General features: G+C 38.0%; 1 protein-coding gene across 4 annotated transcripts in view; it reads left to right on the top strand.

Moving 5' to 3' along the window:
* The window catches only part of PDE4B (phosphodiesterase 4B), a 457,607-nt gene that overhangs the window by 204,437 nt on the left and 225,309 nt on the right, over positions 1–27,861 (top strand). The window lies entirely within an intron of this gene.

The following is a 27,861-nucleotide window of genomic DNA, read 5'->3' as shown; positions in this document are numbered from 1 at the left end:
TAATTTTTATACTTTTAGTAGAGACAGGAGTTCACCATAGTGGCCAGGCCGGTCTTGAACTCCTAACCTCAAGTGATCCACCTGCCTCAGCCTCCTAAAGTGCTGGGATTACAGGCGTGAGCCACCACACCCAGTCATATAAAAAATATGGAGTTGAATTTTATCCAGTGTCAGAACCTTCCAAAATTGGGGAGTTTATAATCCAATTTATTCTTGAGAAGTTCCAGGTATCAAAACATTCTTTTATTTTTTAAGTAATAACGTTTCTCTCCATAATTTCCCTTTGTTGAAATTGTGTGATCATGGAGCCTAAATGACCATTGGTAATATAATATTAATATTCAAAATGGATGATGCAATTCACACTGACCTGTCAGCAGCCCAATATTAATTTAAACTCCTGACCTACATTAATTTACCTCAGAGCAATGGTTCTCTTTTCTTGCTTACTTTCGGGTCAACTTCAAACACACCAATGCCCAGTTTCCACTACAGATAAATTGGTCTGCATATCTGGAGTTGATCTGAACATAAGCATTTTTTAACAACTCCCCAGATAGTCGTAATGTGCAGCCAATATTGAGACTCACTATGATAGAGAAATGCACACTAAATACAGAGGGTTGTTGCCAAGCAAGGAACTACCTGGCTGCCCAGCCAAGACAATCCAGAATAGCATTATTTTTATGAATTCATCAAGCACTGGGGTCCAGAATTTGATCTTAACCTTGCATAAAAGTTAATCAGACCCTAGGAAATTGATAATATGTTAATCAAACATGAAATTGTCTCATACAGAATATAGAATGCCAGACTATGGGGGCTTCCCATTGGGCACATTCGCTGTCTGAAAACTTATTCCTCTTTTTCAATTAGTTGTGTGGACAAATTCTCAGATCATTGCACTGAAGAGCTAGAATCTGAGTGGAAATAGTTGATAGTATTGGTATATTTTGCTTAAGGTGTGAAGAATCTTGACAAAATGTCCTTGTTTTGATGATAATGCTCTTTTGTTTAAATTCTGATGTCCTATGGACATCAGATTCAAGGTCCTCTGGATATTCTAAATTAATATTGCCAAGTTAACTTATTTGACTCCTGTTTTTCTATGACTGTACGTAATCCTCCTTCTTTCTTTATATGTAATACTTTATCTTACAGTTTTAGCATTGGCAACATTCTATTTCTTTTATATTTCTTGATTGTATTAGTGAAGTTCTAGCACGCCTTGAGCATGGTTTACAGAATGCTTATCCAATGTGTGGAAGACAGAAACCTTAGAGGGTTAGAACAAACATTAGAAGAGCAGTTTGTTCTTACCCTACTTTTCTGCTGAGATGCTCATTAAAGTTGATGTTCACTTGCGTGGGCATACCCGGATTTTGAAAACCTTGTCAAATTATCTCTATTTTTGCTTGTTTTTTTTTGTTTGTTTGTTTGTTTTGTGTTTTTTTTAATCTGGGTCTCTCTCATGTTTTAGGCTTTCCTCAAATGTCTGATGATTCTTGATTGTCTGTTTATATTTATGAAAGAGTCCATTAAAAAGCTGGTTCGGACCTCTGTGTTCAAGGGTAGCCCTAGCTTTAGCATAATGAGACAGAGAAAGCAGACAGAGCATTCAACTAGGTACTTTGTGCTGGGCTCCCCTCCTCCCCCGAACCCCCACCACACACATCCTGGAAGGCAGCAATGCTTGTGTTTCATCATACAGCATAGTCACATTCTTTAGAATTCTTCCATTTTTTTTTTTGCCTCAAGATTAGAGTGAGGGTGTCAACATCCGGAGGTCAGTATAAAGACTCCCCCCTGCCTGCCACCCCATGCAAGATCTTGCTCTGTCACCCAGGCTGGAGTGCAGTTGCACAATCACAGCTCATTGCAGCCTCAATCTTCTGGGCTCAAGCTATCCTCCCACCTCAGCTTACTGAGTAGCTGGGATTACAGGCATGTGCCACCACACCCAGCTGATCTTTGTATTTTTTTGTAGAGATGGGGTTTTGCCATGTCGCCCAGGCTGGTCTCCAACTCCTGGGCTCAAGCAATCCTCCAGCCTCGGCCTCCCAAAGTGCTAGGATTACGTGGGTGAGCCACTGCACCTGGCATACATAATGACTTCTAGGCAAGGGTTCATTCTGGTTCCCTTTTCAGCTACAGCCCCAGGATGCCACCTGGCTGAGTCCATCTCTGCCCGCCCTCATTATTTGCCACCCCTCCAATCCAGCGTTGGTCTTCCAAAGTGCCAGTGACTGCCCTATACCCTTCTCTTCATCATTGTGTATTGATTGCTTTCTCAAAAATTCCATTTTTTATTTTTTAAACATCTAATGAGGAGAAGGAGACAATTACCTGTGGATAAAAGAAAAACAGACATTCAGGAAAATTATTGAATGTGGACTGCAGTGTAGGTAAGTAGATTGTAGATTATTCACAATTCCAGTGGCTCAAGCTATATTCCATCACTTTGTTTTCTCAAGAAAACTCTTACTAGTTGCCAAAAAAAAATTGATGATCTTATAGAGATTTTCTTAAATCAAATTCATGGGCCGAGATACTTGAGTGTTACTGAGAAATTACTTCCTACCCTCTTCACAACTGTTTATAAGCGAATACTCTGTTGTGCCACTGACTTAAAAGTGTCATTAAAAGAATTGGGAGTCCAGAAGACCTTCACAAGCCATAATTATAGAAATTATCTGGGAAGGTAACTTTTAATACTGGTAGATATAATATTGTGCTTGAGTGCAGTTGGAAAAGATGTGGTAGAAACAGACACAGATTTTACCCAGGTTTTTTTTTTTTCTAAGTTTCCAGGGCTACAGTTATTTCTAAAGTATTTTTGTATGTTCCTCATAATACCCAGCGTGTAGCGTTATCTATAGTGAATACTCAATCTTTCATTGATAAAGTGAGGTAGTTTCTGGGATCCTGGCAGCCCATGGACTTATAAAATATTAGAGCTGAATGGAATTTATCAGCCCATCTGCCTTTCCTTTGGTTCTGACACATTTTTCTTTTCTATATGTCATTATTACTTAAAAAGAGGATGCATATGAAAATGGATACGTACAGATAAGATGTGATTGCTTCTTTTTCTTAAAAAACCAAACCCTGAGGAATCGCCACACTGACTTCCACAATGGCTGAACTAGTTTACAGTCCCACCAACAGTGTAAAAGTGTTCCTATTTCTCCACATCCTCTCCAGCACCTGTTGTTTCCTGACTTTTTAATGATCGCCATTCTAACTGGTGTGAGATGGTATCTCATTGTGGTTTTGATTTGCATTTCTCTGATGGCCAGTGATGATGAGCATTTTTTCATGTGTCTTTTGGCTGCATAAATGTCTTCTTTTGAGAAATGTCTGTTCATATCCTTCACCCACTTGTTGATGGGGTTGTTTGTTTTTTTCTTGTAATCTAGAACTAGAAATACCATTTGACCCAGCCATCCCATTACTGGGTATATGCCCAAAGGATTATAAATCATGCTGTTATAAAGACACATGCACACATATGTTTATTGCGGCACTATTCACAATAGCAAAGAGTTGGAACCAACCCAAATGTCCAACAATGATAGACTGGATTAAGAAAATGTGGCACATATACACCATGGAATACTATGCAGCCATAAAAAAGGATGAGTTTATGTCCTTTGTAGGGACATGGATAAAGCTGGAAACCGTCATTCTCAGCAAACTATCCCAAGGTCAAAAAACCAAACACCGCATGTTGTCACTCATAGGTGGGAATTGAACAATGAGAACACTTGGACACGGGAAGGGGAACATCACACATGTTGTGGGGTGGGGGGAAGGGGGAGGGATAGCATTAGGAGATATACCTAATGTAAATGATGAGTTAATGGGTGCAGCACACCAACATGGCACATGTATACATATGTAACAAACCTGCACGTTGTGCACATGTACCCTAAAACTTAAAATATAATTTAAAAAAAAACCGAACCCTATTATTTCATTGACAGATTGTCTTAGAGTTGGTAGCATTTAATAATTGAGTAAGTACAGTCCTTCCTTGTTCCTAATGTGCCCTATTTTTTCTTTCTTCTCTACTTTTACTTATGCATTTTCCCTCTTTCTTGTTTCTTGGTGAATTCCTAAACCATTTTTTTCAAAATCACCTCAAATGTTACCACTTTGAAGAAGCCTTCCTGGATTCTCACAGGAATAGCTAATGTCATCTCTTTTAACATATCCCCTTCTTCATCTCTATGTATACTGTTCTTCAATTTCATTTTACAAATAGCAAAATTCATCCAGAGAGATGAAGGAGCGTTTACAAGGTTAAACACCAGAAGAGCCTCAGAGACCCAGAGGAGTCTATTTCAGATCCATGTAATCACCATGTGGCCAGCTGGGCCATGTGGCCTAGTCTCAGTTTTGGTTGAATTTCAAAGGTGTTTTATGAGGAAATAGGGGAGTAAAGAGGTCAGAAGTTCATTTTGAGAGATGCTTTTGGAAGACCTCTTTACCACATAATTTGTGTATTCGGTGGTGTGTTTTCCACTGTGATTTTGGCCAGGGTGCAGCTGTACAGAGACATTTGTTACATTGAGTCTTGTAGAATCAGGTAGGGCCTGACCTTTTAAGGCCATTGTTATGGAGTAGAACACAGAGAAGTTGCCTCTGTAGCTGGCAACATGTATGGATAATGGAGCATATCTTCAGACTGTAGAGAGAAAAGAAGTGCATGTATTCACTTCCCAGGAGAAAGAATATTGTCTCTAGCATTCTCTGTAAACCAAAATACAGAAGCAGTCCTGTGTTCCAGGACTCTGCCCATAACTGATGTTATTGCCACAATTCCCAGTTCTGTTTTCCGGGCACGAGCTTCTGCTGGGATTTCCAGTTAGCAGAGGGAGCTCTGCAAGAGTTTTGGATTGTGGACATTGTCACTGTTCTGGGTTAAATTGTGTTTCCCCCAAAAGATGTTGAAGTCCTAACTCCCAGAATGTTACCTTATTCAGAAATAAGGGTCTTTGCAGATAATCAAGTTAAGATGAAGTAATTAGGGTGGGCCCTAATCTAATATGACTGGTATCTTTTAAAAAAGAGAGAATTTGGACCTTGGGACAGATATACTCAGAGGGAAGACAACATGAAGATACAATGCGAATGCCATCTATAAGTCATGGAATCTCTGAGGTGAGGCTACCAGAAGCTTAGAGAGAGGCATGGAACAAAGATTCTCCCTTATATCCCTCAGAGGGGATGAACCCTGCTGACACCTTGATTTCAGACTTCTAACCTCCACAACTGTGAGACAATATATTTATGTTGTTTAAGCCACTTAGTTTGTGGTCCTTTTTTACAACAGCCTTCGGAAATGAATACAGTCACTAATTTGCTTTCATCTCTGTGTCACCTCTCCAAATGTCAGCTCCTTGTTTCCAAAATGAGGGAACTAGATAACATGATCTCCAGCTCTAAACTTACCTGATCTTTCTAGAAGTTTGATAAACTGGTTCTGCAGCTGTGCCTCTCTTCCCACTTCGTCTTTGATTCCTTGACCTAGACCCTTGGTTTGGATGGGGTATGCCTAGGAGTAGTTCAGCCTTCTCTGGTCTCCTGAGGGAATTTAACTGAAGTACATTCTCCTCCTGCCCAGTAGTGATGGCAAGAGTTAGAGGAAAGACGTACTGTGTCTCATACATCATGGATCTCTGACTCCTTCTTTCCATCACAGATCTCTGACTCCTTCTTTCTATCATATCTCCTGAAAGTTTCAGGCCAGATATTTTACACTGGAGATTACAACTTGGACTCAGTACACAAATGGGTTTTATTTGCCTGTACCATTTTTCTATTTTTTTAATTAAAAAAATTAGTTTCCAGGATGAAAATTCTAAGATTTCACATCAAAATCTGAATTTCTGACATAGCAGGCCAGGATTCCCACACAATAACAATGAATATTTCCAGCTCAGTTCTGTTGAAAGGTGGTTGCCTTTGAAAAAGTCTGCACTTTCTATTTTGCACTGCCTCTACCCCTCTCTATTTTTCCTTCACCAGCTCCAATTCTGGCTTCTCTCATGAATGCTATCTCCATGGGTCCCACAGGCATTTGAGTTTGGGACCTCTGTGGACATTATGATGAGAACTATTTATTTCCCTACTATTTTATCTGAGAGTACAGAATTTAAGTCATTTTATACGTCTCACGTGTTATATCAGAGTACATTATATATCTACAAATGTATATGCCCTTTAAGGATTATGCATGTGTCCCCATACTGTCATGTACATTGTGGACACTAAACAGGTATGTATTTTAAATGTTTTTGTCCACTCTCTAAAAACCAATCTTTTGGTACCATGAGGTCCTTAAAGATAGACCAGAAAGTAGTGCTGCCTCAGGGGGTTACTATCCTCTCTGCAGAAGTAAGACATGGAGTCAGGCAGGTAAAGGATCAAGAAGAAAGTGAAAAGTGCGAAGACAAATGCAGGCATAGCATGAGGATCATTCAGGGGAAGGAATGAACACTTCTGAGTGGGGCCATTGGGAATTTTGCAGTGGTAGTGGGGGACATTTTAGCTGAGACTTGGAAAAATGGTAGGATTTGCTCCAACATGAGGAAATATGAGCATTGAATACGCAGGTATGGGGCAATTTTGAGAACAAATAGTTCAGTTTGACTGAACTAAGGGAAATCGTGGGAAATGAGCCAGAGGGGATAATTTAGAACTATCTAACCATGGCATGAACATCAGGTGTAAGGAGTTTAGGCAGCACTGAGTTATTAAGCTCCTGGAGGAGGTATATTTATTCTTTGTCCGTGAGTAAGAACTAGACAAGAAAGATGTGCCTCACCTCTGTTGTTCCAAAAGGAAAATGGCCATTTATGTTTGCATCTACTCTAAGTTTCAAGGTAGAAAATCTTCCTTTTTAATTTTCTTCATTCTTGTATGAGTAGCAATTTTTAGGGAAAGCGGCCGAATACAGTTCTTGGCAGTATGTTCTAAAATAGCAACACAGCATCCTTATCTCTGCTATAACTTCGTATCCGCCAGCTTTCTAACAGGAGCATATTGGCGTCTTTCACAGAATTATGCTCAATAACTTATTAGCTGTTCATTGAGAAAACTTATTTGTCATTTTGAAACTTGAGTCAGGTAAAACATTTTCTTTCACATTTTTTCTTTCTCCTTTTCACCCTCTCAACTTTCTCTACTTCTTTCTGTCTCATATCTCTCATTGTCTCCTTCCGTCTCTATCTTTCTTCCTTCCTCCTTTTTCTTTCTTTCCTCCTTCTGTCCTTCCTTTCTCCTTTCTCCCTCACTGCTTCCTTCTTATCTTTATAAAAAAGCAGTTAAGAGCAACAACTTTGAAGTCACATGGCTGAGGCTATAATCCTAGGCTACTGACTGATTGTAGAACCCTGAAATAGCTACTTAGCTTCTTTGAGCATCCATTTTTCCATCTGCAAAATGGGATCATGATAATAACTACCACATAAGAATATTGAGAATATTCATCTGTTAACACATGCAAAACACTCAGACCATGCACGAGGCACATGTTAAGTGCTCAGTAAGTGTTGTCTATTTTTATTGTTATTATATCTGCTGCTTTTTTCACATTTATCCTCATTGAGTTTGGGTTCTTTTAAAATTGTGTAGAAAAATACATTATAATTGTTCTTTGTTTAATTTTAGACCCAAGAGATATATTTTCATATTAAAAAGATTTTTTGTTATTATAGAATAACATATAGAATCCACAACCTAAATCCATATAATTTGTTAAATGTATTATTGGACTATGACTGATTAAGTGGGTTAATTTTACACACGTAACTGTAAGATCACTTTTAGAAAACTACGGCCATATTGTAGATGTTTCTTCTATTTGCTGATTGAGATAGAGGAACATGACATATTTTATGTGTAAGGAGTCAGAGGGTCTTGAGTTTCTTTAGGATTTTTTCTTTTCTTTTCTTTCTTTTTTTTTGAGACAGAGTTTTCCTCCTGTTGCCCAGGCTGGAGTGCAATGGTGAGATCTCAGCTCACTGCAACCTCTGCTTCCCGGGTTCAAGTAATTCTCTTGCCTCAGCCTCCCAAGTAGCTGGTATTACAGGTGCCTGCCACCACGCCCGGCTAATTTTTGTATTTTTAGTAGAGATGGGGTTTCACCGCGTTGGCCAGGCTAGTCTTGAACTTCTGACCTCAGGGGATCTGTCTGCCTCAGCCTCCCGAAGTGCTGGGATTATAGGTGTGAGCCACCATGCCTGGCCAGAATTTTTTTTCAAGAGCTCTATATTTTGTCCATTTATCTGTTTCTCTTTTCTTTTTCCTTTATTGGGTGCATCCAGCCTATCATATTTTGACATTTGAAAAGATCAGTATTTTTCCACATGCTAGTAAGCATATTTTACTTGAAATAGGTAGACCCATGAAATTTTGATTCCTCTTTTTGAAGACAATGATTTTAACAAGAGAAAATGGCTTGCTTTATGTCATTTCTAATAACTGAGTTCAGCATGTATGATAAGTGAGATTCTAACAGTTTTGGCAAAAGTGCACAAATGTAACTTTCTTGATAGCATTTTGAACGTTATCCCTCCACAGTAGCTTTTATGTCTGTCCAGCTTTCTAAGACACATATTTTCATCAGCACTTTCAGATTTTTGAATTATACTTTCTCAATTTGATTTTTCAAGTGAGTTATTAGGATATATGTGGGAGTGGAGAATGCCTGCCTGCCTTTCTTCCTTTGTCATTCCCTCTCTCCTTTCTCCCTCGTCCCCTCCCTACTTTTCTCCCTCTCTCCCTCCCTCCTTCCCTCCCTCTCTTATTCTTTTATTTTTCTTTTTTTTTTAAAGGCTTTAATGTTATTCTGCTTCTGTTAAACTGGCAAATATTGCCCTTAAATAATCATCACAGACACTTTCACCCTTCTTACCCTCAATTCATCAAATAAAAACAAATTAATTATGGTTAGATGCATCTACTAAATTGTGAGTGCCTTTAGGCCAAGAGCAGATGCTTTTCAAAATACGTAGAAGAATGAATTTACTCACAGTACTTGTGATCATTAAATCCCTTAGCCTACCAGTGGCTTTTTTACTTGACTTGTACACTGGGTTAAAGGTTCTTGCTCTCCCTGTCTACTTCCATAGGTTATCGTATCACAATAATGATAATAGCAATACATAACTTTTGTTCAGCTCATAAAAGTTTTTAAAATGTTCCCATATACAAAGTGATTAATGAGAAAGCTCTTTGGAAATACAAAAAGCAAAGCAAATACAAGATATTGTTTTCTTTAGCAAGTTTAAAGAAAACTGTTCTGCACTGAAAAGTCTGTGTGGTGCCATTAAGCATTTAATTTTATTTCTCAGGTTATGGATTTGTCTCATGAGAGGCGATGTGCTTAAGAACATCAGTTTGAGTGAAGCAGGACTGGCATAATGCATAAATGTAATTCCAGGGAAGTCGGGAAGACACCAAAAAATGTGCTTACTGTTGCCATAGCTTGAAATGGAAAATGATCATTCTCCTTTGTTAGTTCTGAAGAGCTAGCAGATTGACAGTAATACGAAACAGGATCTAATTTTACACTGATGCAAATTAGATAAAATATAAAAATTCTGGTTCTAGAAAGAACACAAGTACTTGCTTATAAATTATTCAATTGGACACTTTGAAAAGAGTCTGCAGTGCTCCTATTTCGGCAACATCCAAGTAGATGTTAGAATGACGGAATGTGTTATTTTTGAAAGTGACTTTATGGATCATCTAATCAGTTGATTTGTTGGGAAAACTGAAACACATAAAGGCAAAATACTTTTGCCATGACCATGTGACTTTTTAATGGCTGAACTAGACTCTTTCAATATATCATCTCCCATATTTTGCCTATAATATTTCAAATTCTCACTAGATAGAGCTCACTGAAGGTAGGTACAGCAGGTCCTCTAGTAATACAGTTTTGTTCAATGTTGTTTCCTCATAACATCAATGAAGGAAAAAAAAAGTTAATTCCTGGCTCAAGCCACTGTCTGGGTGCAATTTACGTTCTCCTTGTGTTTGCGTGGGTTTTCTCCCAGTACTCCAGTTTCCTCCCACATCCCAAAGATATGCTCCTTAAGTGAATTGGCTTCTCTAGGTGGTCCTAGCCTGAATGAGCTGTGTGTGTGTATGCGTGTGTGTGTGTGTGTGTGTGTGCCCTGCGATGGAATGGCAGCCTGTCCAGGGCTGGTTCTTACCTTGCACCCTGAGCTGCCAGGATAGACTCTGGTCATCTGTGTGCTTGAAGTGGCATAATTGCCTTACTTTCTTTTTTTTTGAGACGGAGTCTCAATCTAGTCCATACTGATATTTCTTTCCTATATCTCTAAATGCTTGGACTAGACATTTTGCAATTCATGATGGCCCATACTATTACTTTTTTTTCTTTTTGAGATGGAGTCTCACTCTGTTGCTAAGGCTGGAATGCAGTGGCGTGATCCTGGCTCACTGATACGTCTGTCTCCTAGGTTCAAGCAATTCTCCTGCCTCAGCCTCCCGAGTAGCTGGGATTACAAGTGCCAGCCACCATGCCCAGCTAATTTTTGTATTTTTAGTAGAGATGGGGTTTCACCATGTTGGTCAGGCTGGTCTCAAACACTTGACATCATGATCCACCCGTCTCGGCCTTCCAAAGTGCTGGGATTACAGGCATGAGCCACCACGCCCTGCCCCTTACTTGTTTTAATTACTTTTTCTGAAATGTATGTATATATAGTTCACATTTATTTCAATGCTTAATATGAGAACTGTTTTGGTCTTTATTTAGAAATTTGGTGATGTTTTGGACACTGTGGGAACTTCACTCTTGTTTACATCAATTAGCCTATGGTAAAATTGGTTTCCTTATCTGTGATTTCACTTAAAGTTGCAGTTTCCAAGAACCTATTGATGACATTAAGTGAGGACTTACTGTAGTCATGAATCCATTCATTCATTCACCCATTCATCCACCCATCAGTCAAAAATTTGTTGAACATTAATTTTAAGCCACATGTATTAACATTGTGCTTTTGTGTTGTTTTGTTTTTGAGATGGAGTTTCACTCTTGTTGCCCAGACTGGAGTGCAATGGCATGATCTCGACTCACTGCAACTTCTGCCCCCAGGTTCAAGCGATTCTCCTGCCTCAGCCTCCTGAGTAGCTGAAATTACAGGCATGCACCACCACACTAGGCTAATTTTGTATTTTTAGTGGAGATGGGGTTTCACCATGTTGGCCAGGCTGGTCTCGAACTCCTGACCTCAGGTGACCCACCAACATCGGCCTCCCAAAGTGTTGGGATTACAGGCGTGAGCCACTGTGCCCACCCAACATTGTACTGTTAAATGATAAAAGTTCAGGGATAAATAAGATGAAGTGGCTGATCTCAAGGAGCTTATAGTCTTAGTCACTAAGGGACAATAAAAAGGAGTGAATTAATTTCTCTGCAGAGTAAGTCAGAGAAATATTTTGAAAAGATATATTTGAGTTGGAACATGAAAACAAAGGTCAGTTCCTAACTAACAAAATAATCAAGATTATAACTTTCTACTAAGCTTCTGATATTACTAATATCAAATACAAATAAATTATTTCAGAGGTGGAAGCTTTCACTATAGTACTTACTCTATGTAGCCCCCCTACACATTTTTAAACTTTAAACTTCTTGGTCCATGATGCCATTAACTAATTCCAGCCCTGCCTTATTAAGATGAAAGCTTTGACCTAAAATATATATGTTCAGAAAACCTAGAACAAAAAGTAAAATGATAATTTATTTTCAAAACAAACCAACAAACAAAACTGTCCTTAAAGCTTCTCCTTTTAGAAGAATTTCCGTTAATAAATAAATGTAGAAGGAATTAGAGAAATAAAAAGTTGCCATTAGAACCCAGGAGTAATAATAGTTGCAGGCAAGATCCACCAGTGAATGATAGAATTATTGGTGAAAGTTTGAGAAATGACAGATATATCTATAGTGATAAAGTGTTTATTTCAAGATACTTTTAATTACAAAAGCAAAAATACTTGGTGTAGTGGAGACACCAAGCAGAGTCCACCTTAACAAGGTGATACATTTAATATCAACAGTAATAAGACAGGTGGGTATCAGCTTTTACCTCACAGGATATACTTCAAGCGTGCATCACTTACAAGGACATTCTACAAAATGACTAATCTGTTCTCTTTAAAAATATCAAGATCATGAAAGACAAAGAAAGAAGAGGGAGCTATTATAGGCTGAAGATAAATAAGGCAATTAAAAAACTAAATGGAATATGAGATACTGGATTGGATCATGGAACAGAAAAAAGCCATTAGTGGAAAAACTGATAAAATACCAGTAAAGACTGCAGTTTAGTTAATAGTATTGTACTATGAGAATTCCTTAGTTTTTAAGATTGTACTATGAATATGCACTATGAATACATCTTGCATGAAGGTATGGTTCTGCATACCTTAGGGGAAACAATAGGGGAGCTGGCTGAGGGATGAATGGTACACAGCAACTCTTTACTCTTTCTGTAGCTTTTTTGTAAGTTTAAAATATTTTCAAAATAGAAATAATGTAAATAATTGTCTTTACACGTTAGGGATACTTCTAACTGATTTGAACTTTTAATAAAGGGTATATAATGTTGAAAGCTGATCCAAAATACTATGCAGCCATAAAAAATGATGAGTTCATGTCCTTTGTAGGGACATGGATGAAATTGGAAATCATCATTCTCAGTAAACTATTGCAAGGACAAAAAGCCAAACACTGCATGTTCTCACTCACAGATGGGAATTGAACAATGAGAACACATGGACACAGGAAGGGGAACATCACTCTCTGGGGACTGTTGTGGGGTGGGGGGAGGGGGGAGGGATAGCGTTAGGAGATATATCTAATGCTAAATGGTGAGTTAATGGGTACAGCACACCAGCATGGCACATGTATACATATGTAACTAACCTGCACATTGTACACATGTACCCTAAAACTTAAAGTATAATAATAATAAACAAAAACAAAACAAAACAAAAAAATAAATAAAAATAAACAGAAAACCTTATAAAAAATTTTTTGGCAAAGGACAATCTGTTTTTATTTTGAAGACTGATTTTAGATTTAGATGAGAGTATAGTAAAATTATAGCAATGCTAATAATTTAAGCTGTTTATGTATACCTGAGACACCATTAACTGACATTTTTTACAACGTGCTGAAGTAATGACAAAGACAAATTAAAAAAAAATAAAATAAAAACAAAGGAAATTTGGAACAACGAGAAAAAGATGGTTGTATTTCTGTAACGTCTTTATTCTAGTACTAAAGTATAGAATTTAAATAAAATATGTGGTTTAGTCATAGATTAGTCTTAACTAATGTCAGAATTAGTCTTAACCTGTCTTGTGCCCCACCTCTGTTTACATTTTTACCCTAAAAATAGTATATAACACAAAACAGAAAGCACGCGATTTCTCAAGTATATTCAGGAGGTTGATTCTGGGGTGTAAAAAGGTGTAGGGCTATACAGCCCCTCATTAGCAAAGAAAACAATTTTCTTTTAACTTAGAAAACATTTTTTTATCCCCAGGAGATGTTATTGGCTCAAGATAACTGGCATCATAGTGTTGACTTTTTCATTATGAACTTTCTAATAGCTAATATTTTTATTACTCCAATTATGTCTTTCTCAGTTTCTTCTTTACAGCTGAGAAGATTATTTTAGTCAGCACGTGACTTTGATTGGGGGATTTTCTAAGCTAAAGTGTAAGAGTTTTTAGGTAATTCTATTTCTGTGTTTAGAATGCTAGACGTCTATACTTTAAGTCATGTAAAGGTGTATATGTTTGACCTCAACTGATGTAAGTGGGTTTTATTGAGCATTATTTCTAATAATATCATGTGTTTGAAAATCCCACTAGTTTAACATAGGTAGATTCTGGGTTTAATTACTAAATTTTCTTCAAATTCTGTGCAATCAAGGTGAAAGGGTTTGTTTCCAAGGAAACAAATGCATTCCATTTTTATCACATAAAATGTTTTCTGCAAGAAAATTCCATAACCAGTCTCCAGGGAGATACCGTGTCATAAAATAGCTCTCATTGGAGGTTTTTCCAAAGGAACACTTTATTTTATTTTTGTTCCCTGAAAATAATCCTGTATTTGTGTAATTTTCATTGTATTGAATTTTTAAAAAAATTCACAGCAGAGCTGTTGCCATCATCTCATTAGAGTCATAAAATGTACAATTTGGGGAGAATGTGATTTTCCTCTGACCATTAGGTTGCATTTATATCAGAGTCTAAATAGCATGTATTCAAGATGTTCACTTGAGAAGAAACAGCCTGTTCTAATGATGATATTTGTCACCTTGAAGGCTTCATTCTTTATTGGTGTTTATTTGATGTTGGACATAACTGCTTCTTCTTAAGAAAATTTGACAGCCACGTAATAGTCTGGCTTTGCATATCTGTTAGTCCATTTTCACACTGCTGATAAAGACATACCTGAGACTGGGTAATTTATAAAGAAAAAGAGGTTTAATGGACTCACAGTTCCACATGGCTAGGGAAGTCTCACAATCATGACAGAAGGTGAAAGGCACGTCTTATGTGGCAGCAGGCAAGAGTGAAAATGAGAGCAAAGTGAAAGGGAAAACCCCTTATAAAACCATCAGATCTCACGAGACTTATTCACTACCATGAGAACAGTATGAGGGAAACCACCTTCATGATTCAATTATTTCCGCCTTCCTCCCACAACACATGGGAATTATGGGAGCTACAATTCAAGATGAAATTTGGCTGGGGACACAGCCGAACCATATCAGCAAACTATTATGATTGAATTAAGAAATAAGGAAACTGAGGGAAGTAGATTCGCTTTACACAAATCTGAGGGTTTCTTCTTATGTACTTCTTTTTGTAGTAGTTAGTCTTGCCCATGTGAGTGTTTGCATCTAGAGACATTATGTTATTCCTCTTGCAGCCTGGACCTAACATATTAAGTGCTACAAAATGTTTGACAATAGAATAAAGTAATTAAACATTTATACATTAAGAAGACACATTTTTGAAATAGAAAACAAAATAACAGTGAAATAACAGTGGGTGGGGATAGCATAATAGTCAAAATTAGAAGTCATAGCTCTGCCCCTTACGAAGTCTGTAACTTAGCATATTATTTAAACCTCTCTGTAAAATGGGGAAAGACATATCTATTTCATAAGGTTGTATATTAAGACAATATGTGTAGAAAGTGTATGTGCTAGAGGAATTTCTTTAAAATATGAGAACTATTCCATGAAAAGCACTGTGATGCTGCACATAATATGACTTTGTCTTAATTCAGGGGATGTGTTACATTTTTCTTGTTTTTAATGCAAATTCTATGCATGGGCCAGCTAATGTGAAATAATTTAATTACCTTGCTAGGTTAGCACTATCATCTAAAAAACAGAAGTTATTTTTAAAACATTCTGTGAAAGTTTGGACTTCTCTCAGCCTAACCCTAATTCTACAAATCCCCAAAATTCCAGCTTCAGAGATCCAACATGCAGCTATCTAACTCATCCCACATGGCTCAAATCTTTACATGACTTAGAAGTATAGATTACCAATCAAAGCAAATGGGAGAATGGATTGATTTGTGAAATGGCAACAGGTCCCTCATGGGAGACCAAGTGGAGCCTCCTTAAAAAGTTTAGCTTGTGCAATCTCTGAACAAAAGGGAGACATTCATGTCTCATGACAGACAGTAGCGTACAGGAAATAGTAAATACTGACAACAAAATGTGGCATTTGTAAAACCTTCATTCATTTATTCTTTCATTCATTCATTCATGTGACAATTGTTTATTGAGTGGTGAGTGCCAGGGACTAGGCTAGATGCTGTCCACATACATGATCTCATTTGAAATCACATGAAATTTGGGAAAATATGATCAATCCCATGTAGTGGATTTTGAGGGACACCTCACAGACCCCCACTTAAGGACCGAACAACACTCACTCTCCCAGCTGTCCCCAAATGTTGGCAGTCAAAGCCTCTTGTATGATTCTCTATCAAGAAATGTGCTCTCAACCAAAGATAGACACCTTGCCCAGAAGCATGGTCCTTCCTGGGGGCAGCCTGCATCCAATGACTGATTTATGTAGGCTATACCCAGTCTCAATTTTGAACATCGCTGAAGGGTCATCCCGGCTCCAGATCCTCGGTAGGCTCACCTGAGGCCCCTGTTGCAACAGAATCACAGATCATCTCCCTCTGTCAAATCCTGTTTTTCTCACCTCTTATGGGTGTGTTGTTCCTAAAAGCACTAGCCAAATAAATCTGTTGCACACTAATCTTAAAGATTCAGACTCTATTTCTTGGAAATTCATTTTACAAGTGAAGAATCTGAAGTTTTATTATTTCACCCAAGCCTATGTAGGCAATATGTGGTGGGATTAGGATGCTGTCTCCAAATGTCATGCATGTTGTAAAAGCCCAGCAATTAGAAATGAGGTTCAAGGTTGGAAATGGCCCTTATAAGGTTAGGCCTTTACCAGGTTTAATTTTTCAATTTCAGGTTGGCAGTCCAAAGTCTCAAAATTAGTCAAAAGTGTTGTGCAAAGGTAAAAAACATATAAAGGTAGAGTGGATATGTCCAAGTGTCCCCATTAGCAGGAAGAGGGTAAGAGCTAATGAGCAAATGAAGCTTGGTGGAAGTATTGACAACTAGAAGCAGATTTTTACACCATTTTTTTAATATGGGGGCTTTGCTAATAAGTCAATTCCACTAAGCAGCTACTTATCTGACCTTATTATTTCCAATATGTAATAAAAATTGGAAGATCAAAATAAAGAACTATAAACAACATAAAATATTTATGAGAAATCATGTTTAAAGAACGTATTAATGATATTGAAAACAGGTCCTGAATCTAGAGTGGCTGTACATAAGACAGAAAATGAGCACTTATGTTAAAAATATGTATATGTTGGCTATGAAAATGGCAAAATCAGATAATGCTAATATTAACCTTCAATATTTTCTGAATGCCAGATATATATATGTATATATTACTAACCAGGGAAAGGATGATAATTTAACATTTTGAACTCTTTTAGTAATAACACATTAATTCAATCAACAATATTTATTGAGAACCTACTATGTACCAGACACTGTTCTAAGCAATGGGAATAGAACAGTGAATGAGAAACATGGTCCCTGTCACAAGACTGTATATTATACCAGAGGTAGGGAGATAGTCAACAAGCAAACACATGTGTAAACAAGGCCTCTCTGTCAGCTGACCTCTAAGCAGTGAGGTTTCAACCACTTCAAGATCTGTGAGAAGAGCCTTCTAGGCAAAAGACCAATGTAGAACCCTATGAGGGAAAAGGAAGAACTTTGGAAAACAGAAAGAAAAGCAGGATGGCTGAAGCAGAACAAGTGATGGGGAAGGTATAGATGAGGCTTTAGGGTTAGGTAAGAGCCCATCACTTGTGGGCTATGAAAGAGAATTTGGATTTTATTCTAGGTGTGATGATAATTTTTTAGTGTGTTCTGAACAATAGAATGACATGATCCTTTTTTTATAAGATCATTCTGACTTTAGAGCATCCCTGAAAAACTAAGTATATTCAATGAACATTCAGGCATTTCTTATTGCACTGAAGAGGAGATAGTTGGAGAGCACTACAGTGTAGCTGGGAGAACATAAGCTTTGTAGTCTGATAGACGTATGTTCAAAATCCATCTCTGTTTCTTTCTAACTGGAAGTTATCTTCTGAATTTTAGGTTTCTTTTTTATTTGTAAAACAGAATAATAAAACTTAGTTTGCAGGGCTATTTTTAGGATTGGCGACTCATGTTCAGTGGCTGACACAGTGTTCATGCTCCGTATTTTGTGATGGTGATGAATGTGGAGTACAGGAACATGATATAAATTATACTGACTTTTCTCTGATCTCATTTGTTGTTGGTGCTATAAAGGCCTACAGATAAACTCTGACCCTTCTTAAAGAGACAAATAATTGTTTTATTCGCCTTTTAGTTTCAAAGGAGGTTAGACATGAAGGCCTGCTGAGACTGCGTGACTGGAATATTTCTTTCATATTATTTCTCCCTCTTTTTTCCCCATTGTGTTGAAATTGGGTACCTCAGACCTACTGTTTTTGTTGTCTCCAGATCACACAGAGCAACTTTTGATGGAAACTTGGGTTCACCAGCATACATTTTTGCAGTGTGTGCATTTGCACTTAACACTTCTCTTCTTGGCTTTAGCAATGATTCAAGAAAAAGACACCAGAGAAGACCAAGGTCATCCAACTTGTTTAACAGGCTTTTTAGGACTAGGGGACTCAGATAGAGCTCAGCAGTGGCATATCTTAGAAAATGTTATGTTTGGAAATTCTTTTCTTCTGAGGTGGCAGTGAGATGCAAGAGTTGATATACCGGGGCTAATTGCTTTGAGGGCATGCATCAAGGACAAGGAACCCCAGCAATCATCTCCAATGTTGCATTTTTAGGATTTTGTTTAAAGTGAAAAAAGTAGGAGGAAGAGGAGGACATTGGGAGATAAGGACTCAGGTACAGAAGCAGGAAGGTTGCCTCTATTTTTTTCAGTGAGTGATTCTCTTTGTACAGTGCTATTCACATTTTCCCACAATATAATGGTTCACAAAATTTGTAAGGTCCAGGTGATCCTTTCAACTTACCATATATTAGAGACAGCTTTGGGTATCACCATCAAATAAGTATCTGAAGAAATCTCAATGAATGTTATTATTATTATTGCTTATTTATGAATCTCATTTCACAAACTTGGGAATGCAGTAAATATTACCATCTTTACTTTCACTAATGTATCCTAATTTCTGTCTCTGAGTCCTATTTTGCTTACCTAGTAGAAAACTTAAGCTTAGGTCTTTCTGGTATTCTCACCCTCAAGAGTGAATCACAATTCCTTGGGCTTACTGCAAAGTATGAATATAGGACAACCTTGTCTTGAGTCATTAGGCCTACAGGCTGACTTGACCATAAGAAGTCTGTTGTTCCTATCCTCATAGCTTATTTAGGTTTACTCTAACAGCATTTGTTGCCTCCTTGTAATCCTTGGGGCCCAGGAATCTTAAGCAAGTCTTCCTTTGATCTTCTCTGCCTAGAAGCCATCTCCTTCCTGGTGTCTTGCTACCTTCTCAATATATTTTGGGGAAGCAGAGCCCAGGCCCTTTGTACTCTTAGGCCCCAAACCTGGAAGGTGAGGAGTAGGAGGGAGTTGGTAGCTGGAGTTGGGCTTTCACTCTCTATATGTCCCTTTTATCTACTGTCCTAAAAGCTTTCTGACTTTCCCTATTTCTCCCCTGGGAGAAAAGTGAGCTCAGAGCCTGCCTCTTGCTTCAGTGGAAGAGAAGGGAATAGGAAAAAGGCAGAGAAATGTTCAAAACTGTATACACAAAACTGGAAAAAAAAAAGACTTCTAAGGCTGCCCTTAAAGAGTGGAATCTTTTCTAAGATGAGATAGAAATTGCAGATGAATATGTTGAAACCAAAAGAACAGTTTTCTTGTCGTGCCAGAACCATGCTGGCTTCCTAGAGAAAACATACTCTGATTCAGCCAGAGAAACAATTGTGTCTTAGGCAGATAGTTACAAAGCTGGCACCATTGAGTTGCTTTGAATAAGCCAATGCAATTATGTGGTCATTTAAAAACTTCTCTATTTTATAATTGAATGCACTAAGATAGAAGTGGTACCTAGAAGAGCAGAGCTCTCAAAGGTACCATGGCCTTTTACTACTTCTCTCCTGAGCCTCTGTTTTATTTTTACAGTATTTGATTCTTCTCTTTTTGATATTTCAGGGCTGGAGGAAAGTCCTACTCATGTTTTCAGCCACTGTATGCCTTATTTTACATATGTACTTAGACTCAGCGTCCAAAGGGTACCATTGTGGCTTGTTGGGCTGAACATGGATCCTTGACTTGGGAAGCATAGGTACACATTCCTTGCTACACTTAACTCTTTTGGTGGTCTTTAACAGGTTGCTTATGCTATCTAAGGCTATTTCCTTATTTTAAAGAGAGAAGTGAAAAATATCTAATTCACGATTTTGTTCTGAGAGTCAAATGAAACAATGCGATGAGAGGTTGTTTGTAAAATACAGTTTTATACAATTATTTCCTTTTTTCCAAAAATATTTATTACATGTGTGCCATGTGCCAAATATTTTGTTTGGTCTAGGCTTTAGAGCCATGTAGAGAAATAAAATGCAGTCACTTCTGTCAAGCAATATAATCTGGTGAGGGAGATAAAACAGAAAGATACAGTGTGAAGTCATATCTCTAGGGATAGAACTGTGTCATATCATCCATAATTACATAGTCTGTACAAAAGGATAATACTAAAATTGGCTTCCTGAAGAAGTTGATTCCTGGATTGAGTCTTATAGGATGAGGAATTTGGTGGTATGAGGTAGATGAATGAGAAAGACATGCCAAGGTATCAGTAACAGAATGAACAGACAGTGAAGCAGCAAGCACCCATGTGTTGGTGTGTATTGGTGGCAGCAGAAGGTGGATAGACATATCAATATAGCTGGCACTTACAATTGGAAGCAATATGTAGCTTGAGATAAATATGGGCAGGTAGTTAAAGAACAAAGATTACTTTGATGAAGAACTCAGATGTAATTTTTTAGGTAATGAGAAATCATTGAAGAGTTTTATACCATCAGATTTTTACTTTTTGTAGATAACCTCAATGAAGGGATTCACAGTGTCAGCAGTTAATTTGAAACATCAGGACCAGAATCAGAGAGACAAGTCAGTTTCGCCATCTGGGGAAGCAATGATGAAGGTCTGAATTAGCACACTGGCAATAAGAATAGAGTGTAAAGAATAGGGAAATGCTTGGAGATTGACTTGGCTCTTGGAGATATTGATTGAAATATGGAAGTCAAGGATGATTGATGCCAATGACTGGGAAAACATATAAAGATAGAAACAAGTTTAGGTGTGGATAAATTTAGTTTGGGGTGCTCATTTTGAGGGCTATGTGAGGCATTCAGTTTGAGATACACATTCAGATGCTGGAATTATGAACATGAAGCTCAGAGAAGGGATCTGGGCCAATAATATAGATGTATTCATATACTTAACAAGTACAGCTTGAGAGACTGCAACCATAGAAGTCTCATGGTCATTTTTTGCTCCCCAATACTCTCATTTTGATAGTTAAAATATCTGATTTCATATAGTAGTTAAATTTCAAGTTTGCATTTTAAGCTAAAGAATCTGCCCTCCCAAACTTTGGGCATGAAAAAGATGGAATAAGGGAGGAAAAACTGGGTCATGAAAGGTCTCTCTTGACTAATACCAGTGTAATCTGGTATTGGGTTGCTCTGGTTGTTTCAGATGTTTCAAGGTGATTCTTTCTCTTGTGGGTACTTTCATGGGCTCATTGAAGAATTGCCTACTGAGCTATGCTAATTAGCTCCCTTGATGTCAGCAGTGTGTATCCTTAGGCTGGCTACTTACAGCTACTTCCCATCCCTCCACTCACCATGCGGTTCCACTTTTTAATGGTCCACTAGTACCACCCTAATCTAAGATATCCTTTCTACTTTAAGTTCTGCTCAGGTGCTATAGCATTTATCCTGAAACATGGACTAGTTGATATTTGTTCTCCCAGGGCTTCAACCAAAACCAAAGTAGAAAGAACCCCATTTTTATCTTCTATTTCAGAGATGTGTGAATTGTTCAGTTAGAAGTGGCAATTGAAATGATGAGATCCTTTTTCTTCCCACCTTCACCCTGCCAGTAAGAATGCTCACAAAGGGGCAGGGCACGGTGGCTCATGCCTGTAATCCCAGTACTTTGTACTTTGGGAGGCCGAGGTGGGCAGATCTCCTGAGGTCAGGAGTTAGAGATCAGCCTGGCCAACGTGATGAAACCCCATCTCTACTAAAAATACAAAAATTAGCTGGGTGTGGTGGCAGGTGCCTGTAATCCCAGCTACTTGGTAGGCTGGGCTTGAACCTAGGAGGCAGAGGTTGCAGTGAGCCAAGATTGCACAACTGCAATCCAGTCTGGACAACAGAGCAAGACTCCATCTCAAAAAAAATATAAAAATAAAAAATAATGTTCAAAAAGGAAGATAACTGGAATGCAAAATACAAACAGATTGCTGGGAGACAAACCAAAATTCAGAAAGTGAGCAAGGGCAGGGAAGGACAGAGACAGAGAAGCAATGGTTGAGATAGAAGGAGAACCTGGAGAGTAAGGAGTCAAATAAATTACAGAGTAAAGAGGTCTAAGGAGGAGGACATAGTCAACATATGGGATGTTGTGAAGAGATGCAATTTGATGAGGACTGGGATAGGAAAATGTTAGATTTTGCTATGAGATCAATTGCTATCCTTGCAAGGAAATCCAGTTAGAGAAAGGGAAATGGCAAGGGTTTTTGAGAAGTGTGGATGAACGAGGAGAAATATTAGATATTAGATAGAGGAGATGTGGGGTCAACATAGAGTTTTTAGAATTGGAGCAACCAGCAGTGTTCACAGGCTGAGGGAAAACAGGCATAGTGAGGGCTTATTTGAAGAGCCAGGAAGGAAGACGGATAATTGATGGTAGATGGTTAAAGCTGATTCTTTCTCTTTTGGGCACTTTTGATGTCTCGTGGGGTGTAGGAAGGAAGGAGATCAAGAGCATAGTGAAGACGTTAGGACTGATTAGAAGGAAGGATAGCTCATCCGCTGAAAAAGGAGAAGTGTGACATAAGCATGCATTTTGATTTGTTTGTTCATAGTGGCAGAAAGTTGAATGAGATCATGTCTGATGGCTTTAATTTTCTCACTGAAATAGGGGATAAGGCTCTGTGCTAAGTGTGGTGAACCAGGATCTGAGTCACTTCTAATCCACTCATTTAGAAATTATAAAGACTGAACTGAATGGAGTGGTATTATTATACCTAACATACAGATGTGGAATCTGTGATTCAGAACACGTAAGTGACTTGCTTGAGGCTACCCTAGTGGCTAATGTTAGAGTCTGGACAGCATGAGGAGTCCCCAGATCATCAGGTTATTGGCACTTGAGAGTCTCAAGAAATTCTTATGTTCGTATTTATCAGCCCATCAAAGAATAAGAGGTAAAAATAGAAAATTGCAAAAGGAGTTGTAAATTTATATATTCTTTATCACCTTTCCCCTCTCCTTTTTATAACCGAACTTTGACATTTACTGAATACCTAACATCTTCTAGTCACTGTGATAAATGCTATTCTGGGAAATCAAATATGTAGCTGATTTATAGTGAGCACTATTATGTATCAGGAACTATTCTAAGTATTTTATGCTTATAAATGAATGTAATTCTTTTATGAATGTAATGAGGCTGGAGAACTCTTTTCTCCATATTATAGAGAAGGAAACCGAAGTCCAGTGATGTTAGCTGACTTAAACACAGATGTTAAATGACAAAGCTAGGCTTGTCTAGCTCCAGTGCCCCAGTTTAAATCATTACAATATACATAGTTTCTACTCTCAAGGAACTTACCTTCTTTTGGGAAAGCAAAAGGAAAACATGATTGGTTTTAACAAATAAAGCAATCGAAAGCCAGATGATATAATACTACAGAAAAAGTAATGGCCTGGCACTGTGGATCACGCCTGTAATCCCAACACTTTGGGAGGCCAAGGAGGGTGGATCACCTGAGATCAGGAGTTCGAGATGAGCCTGGCCAACATGGTGAAATCCCGTCTCTACTAAAAATACAAAAATTAGCTGGGCATGGTGGCAGGCACTTGTAATCCCAGCTACTTGGGAGGCTGAGGCAGGAGAATGGCTTGAACCCTGGAGGCAGAGGTTGCAGTGAGCCGAGATCATGCCACTGTACTCCAGCCCGGGCAACCAAGCAAGGTCGAGCAAGACTCCATATCTACAGATTAAAAAAAAAAAGTAATAATATGGGCCATCATGAATTGCAAAATGACTAGGCATTTAGAGATATAGGAAAGAGATGTCAGATGGACTAGATTGTCTGGCAGGTAGGATTAATACATTTTATTAATACAACACTAATGGCTAACAAGTGTTTGTTGAATTTAGTTGATCAAAGAGAAATAGTCAATCCAGCCTTATCATTTATGTGCACATATATAAAACTTTAGACCTTTATATTAAACCCAAATCACCAAGCTGGACTTTGCCTTCTTTCAAGTGTTTCCCCTTAGAACTTTTATTGCCAGCAAACCTAAGCTAGAACCTTTCCAGCCACTGGGATAGGTTCTACAAACACTGAACTCCAAAAAAACCTCTCCAAGTGGGAGAGGGCCTTGATCTTTTTCGTTTTAGCTAAGGAAGCTCTTTGATCATCATAAAAATTTGCTGGTTTTCTCCCTACTTTATCAACATATCAAAGGTATACTGAGAAAGGCAGCTTATATTGGGACCCAAAAGGTCTAATTACAACCTCTGTATTTGTTTTCTATTGTTGATGTTACAAATTACCACAAATTAAGTGGCTTAGAATATCAACCACTTATTGTCTCATGGTTCTATTCATCAGAAGTCCAAGTACAGCATGGTTCAACTGCTTGAAATCTCCAAGCCAAAATCAATGTGTCAGCATGTCTGCCTTCCTTTCTGGAGGTTCTAAGGATGAAGTTGCTTTAAGTTCATGAAGATTGTTGGCATAATTCAGTTCCTTGTGCCTGTAGGGCTGAGGTCCCTGTTTTCTTGCGGAAAACCAACCAGGAAACTCTCTCAGCTCCTTAATACTGGCTGGTTTCCTCATCCCGTTGTTCCCGCCATCTTCAAGCCAGCAAAGGCACGCCCTTCTAATGCTTCAAATATCCTGGGCTTTCCACAACTCTCTGCCTCCAGTAGGAGAATGTTCTCTACTTTAAGAGCTCATGGGATTAGGTTGGGCCCATCAGGATATTCCAATATCATCTTCCTATCATAAGGTCTGTAACCTTAATAGTATCTGCAGAGTCTCTTTTATCATTTAACGTAACATATCTATGAATTCTAAGGGATTAGGGGATCAGCGTCTTCTGAGATCCTTCTGCCTACTCTACCATCCCCCTAGAAACAAGGGAGCATTACTCAGAATAGCCACTTAAGTAATTCCCCCTTCCCCCTCAAAAAAAAAAAACAACCAATGGTCCAAACATACAAAACCTACATCTGCACCAGAGCCAGGTATCTGCTGACTCTCCAGCTCTAGTCAGAGAAGAGATGAACATGTTTTGAAAGGAAATATTTTTCATCAGGCATCCCGTTGTATATATGTTGGGCATTAGACCATTCTTGACCTATATGAGGCACTTAGTAAATAGTAGCTGCTGTGATGGTGATGAGGGCAGTGATCCCACTAGATTTAACTTAAGACAGAATGCTAGCTACTGAAGCAGATTCAAAGCGATCAAACTTAGCTTTTGCCTTAGGGAAAATGACAGGTACACAAACAAACACAGGATGGAGCAGTAAACGCCTTGAAAAGAGGGACCTTTTTTTTTTTCCTTTTGATGGCTGTTCTTGATGCTTGTTTTAAACTGTTATCGCCCAATTAAAAATGATGCAAAGGGTGGAAAGCAGGGTTTGTTAACACGGGATTTACCCCAACTGCCACTCACTTCCTGTGCAGTGCCAATCGTGCAAATCCAGAAAGGCCAGCCACTCGAAACCGCCTCAGAGAGGGCCAGGAACCAGGAAAGGTCAGTGAAGCCTCTTGGATTTAAAATAAAGAACCAGGAAACAAAGGGCTCAATGCAACTTTTACAACTACAAATTAAATGCAAAGAATGACACATCATTACATAAGCAGCATAAAATATAATTTAAATGTCAAAAGAACTGAAGATTCTTGAATCATGTAAGAAAAACTTGCAGAATGTGTTAAATGTCTCAATTTGTACTATACCAAAAAAAAGTAAAAAGTAAAAATGGCATTGTTTTATAATGCAAAAATACAGAAATCAGTCTTGTTTTCCTGCTGTTTATAGAAATCCTTAGGTTTATTTTAGCCAACTTTAAAAATATTCATCTTTTAAAAATTCTTATGACTTTCAGGGACTGTGGATATATTTGAGGATAAGAGGGTATTATTTAACTTAAGACAGTGCTTAAATATGATATGTGTGCCTATTAAAGTTACAGTTAAATCTTTTATATGAAGGATGCATTTTCATTGGGAGGAGTAGGCGTTTCACAGATTGCTCTACTACTTGGAATATGATTTCACATACATTTTTGCTCTCTTGAAAATTAGCTTTGTGGCAATTGGTTTCCCTACTTCTGCCACCCACTTACATTTTAGATCTTTGTTTTGAAGCTTGTGAGATATATTTAACAACATCATATTAACATTTTAGGTCTCTGTCTGAATACAGTAGTTCCACATTCTTTGGCAGATGCAGAATTTTTCTAGTTTTTGGTTGTCAAAGATATCAATGTAAACAAAGCTAAATGTGTGTGTATGTCTATACATGCATTTGTATGTGTATGTGTGTAGTATAAGCTATACCTGGAAAATTTACTCTTCATTCATTTATTAAACATTTATTGAGCTCTTACTGTGTTCCCTGCAGTTAGCTAAACACTGAGAATATTAAGGTTACTAGGACACAGTACCCTGGATTCAGAGAGCTCTCAGAATATTGGTTGAGGGAAACTTGGAGCAGTATATTGTGGTAAATGGCAGCCAGCAGTGCAGATAGAAAGCTTTGAGAATATATATATATATATATATATATATATATTAGAGAAGAAACACTTACTCTAAACTAGGGCAGAAAGAATTGAGCAAAGTTTCCTGAAGATGACTTTATTTTAGTGACTATGTCTTTTAGAAGTAATTTGTTTATTCAGGTTTCTAATGCTCTTGGCATTTTCTCAGATTGGATGAATTCCCCCAGTTTAGTGGAGGGAACATATGAAGGAAAGGAGAGTGAGTCAGGGAAGAAGAGAAAGTGAAGAGTTGTCTCAGAAAGCCTCCTCAGAAAGCCTCAGAAAGTTATAGCCTCCTGAGCTCTTGCCTCTGGGAAGAGTATACATACAATACTTTCTGGGCCTATGAAAGGCTGGACCTGAAGGGCATCTTAGGTCAGTTTCCTTTACGACAACATTTTCCTGGACAATCTTGAGTAGTGCTACCTGAAGTCACATAGGCTTCCCTCCCAGGTCTGTCATTGTTCAAACTAGGGCACCAACACAATGTATTCTGCACCTGAGGTATCATGAAAACAGCAAGGGAATAGAAACATAGTTGACTCTTGAACAACATAGGCATTAGGGGTGCCGAACCCTCGCACAGTTCAAAATAGAGTATTACTTTTATTCCCCCTAAACTTAACTACTAATAGCCTACTGTTGCTCAGAAGCCTCGCAGATAACATACTCAATTAACACATATTTGTATATGTGTGATAGCCTGTATTCTTACAATAAAGTAAGCTAGATAAAAGAAAATGTTGTTAAGAAAATAGCAAGGAAGAAAAAATATATTTATTATTTATTAAGTGGAAGAGGGTCACCATAAAGTTCTGCATCCTTGTTATCTTCATGTTGAGTAGGTTGAGGAGGAAGAGGAAGGGGGTGGTCTTGCTGTCTCAGGGGTGGCAGAGGCAGAAGAAAATTTGGGTTAAGTGGACCTGTATGCTTTAAACCTGTATTGTTCATGGGTCAACTTTAATTCTACATAACCTCTAAGAAAGTCAACAGTAGTGCTAAAAGATTTAAAGTCACTTCTGCCAGTTTAAATGTTGCTTTGCTTGGCTCACTTCAAAATTAGGAAAGCTATAATCCTTTGCCAAGAATTCAGTATGCAAATATTTTCTAATAAAGAAAATCATAGGAGGAAGT

Source organism: Pongo pygmaeus, chromosome 1 (genome assembly GCF_028885625.2).
Source record: "Pongo pygmaeus isolate AG05252 chromosome 1, NHGRI_mPonPyg2-v2.0_pri, whole genome shotgun sequence".
NCBI classification, from domain to species: Eukaryota; Metazoa; Chordata; class Mammalia; order Primates; family Hominidae; genus Pongo; species Pongo pygmaeus.
The sequence above is the reverse complement of the archived record's forward strand: the minus strand, read 5'-3'. Positions and strand labels throughout refer to the sequence as shown.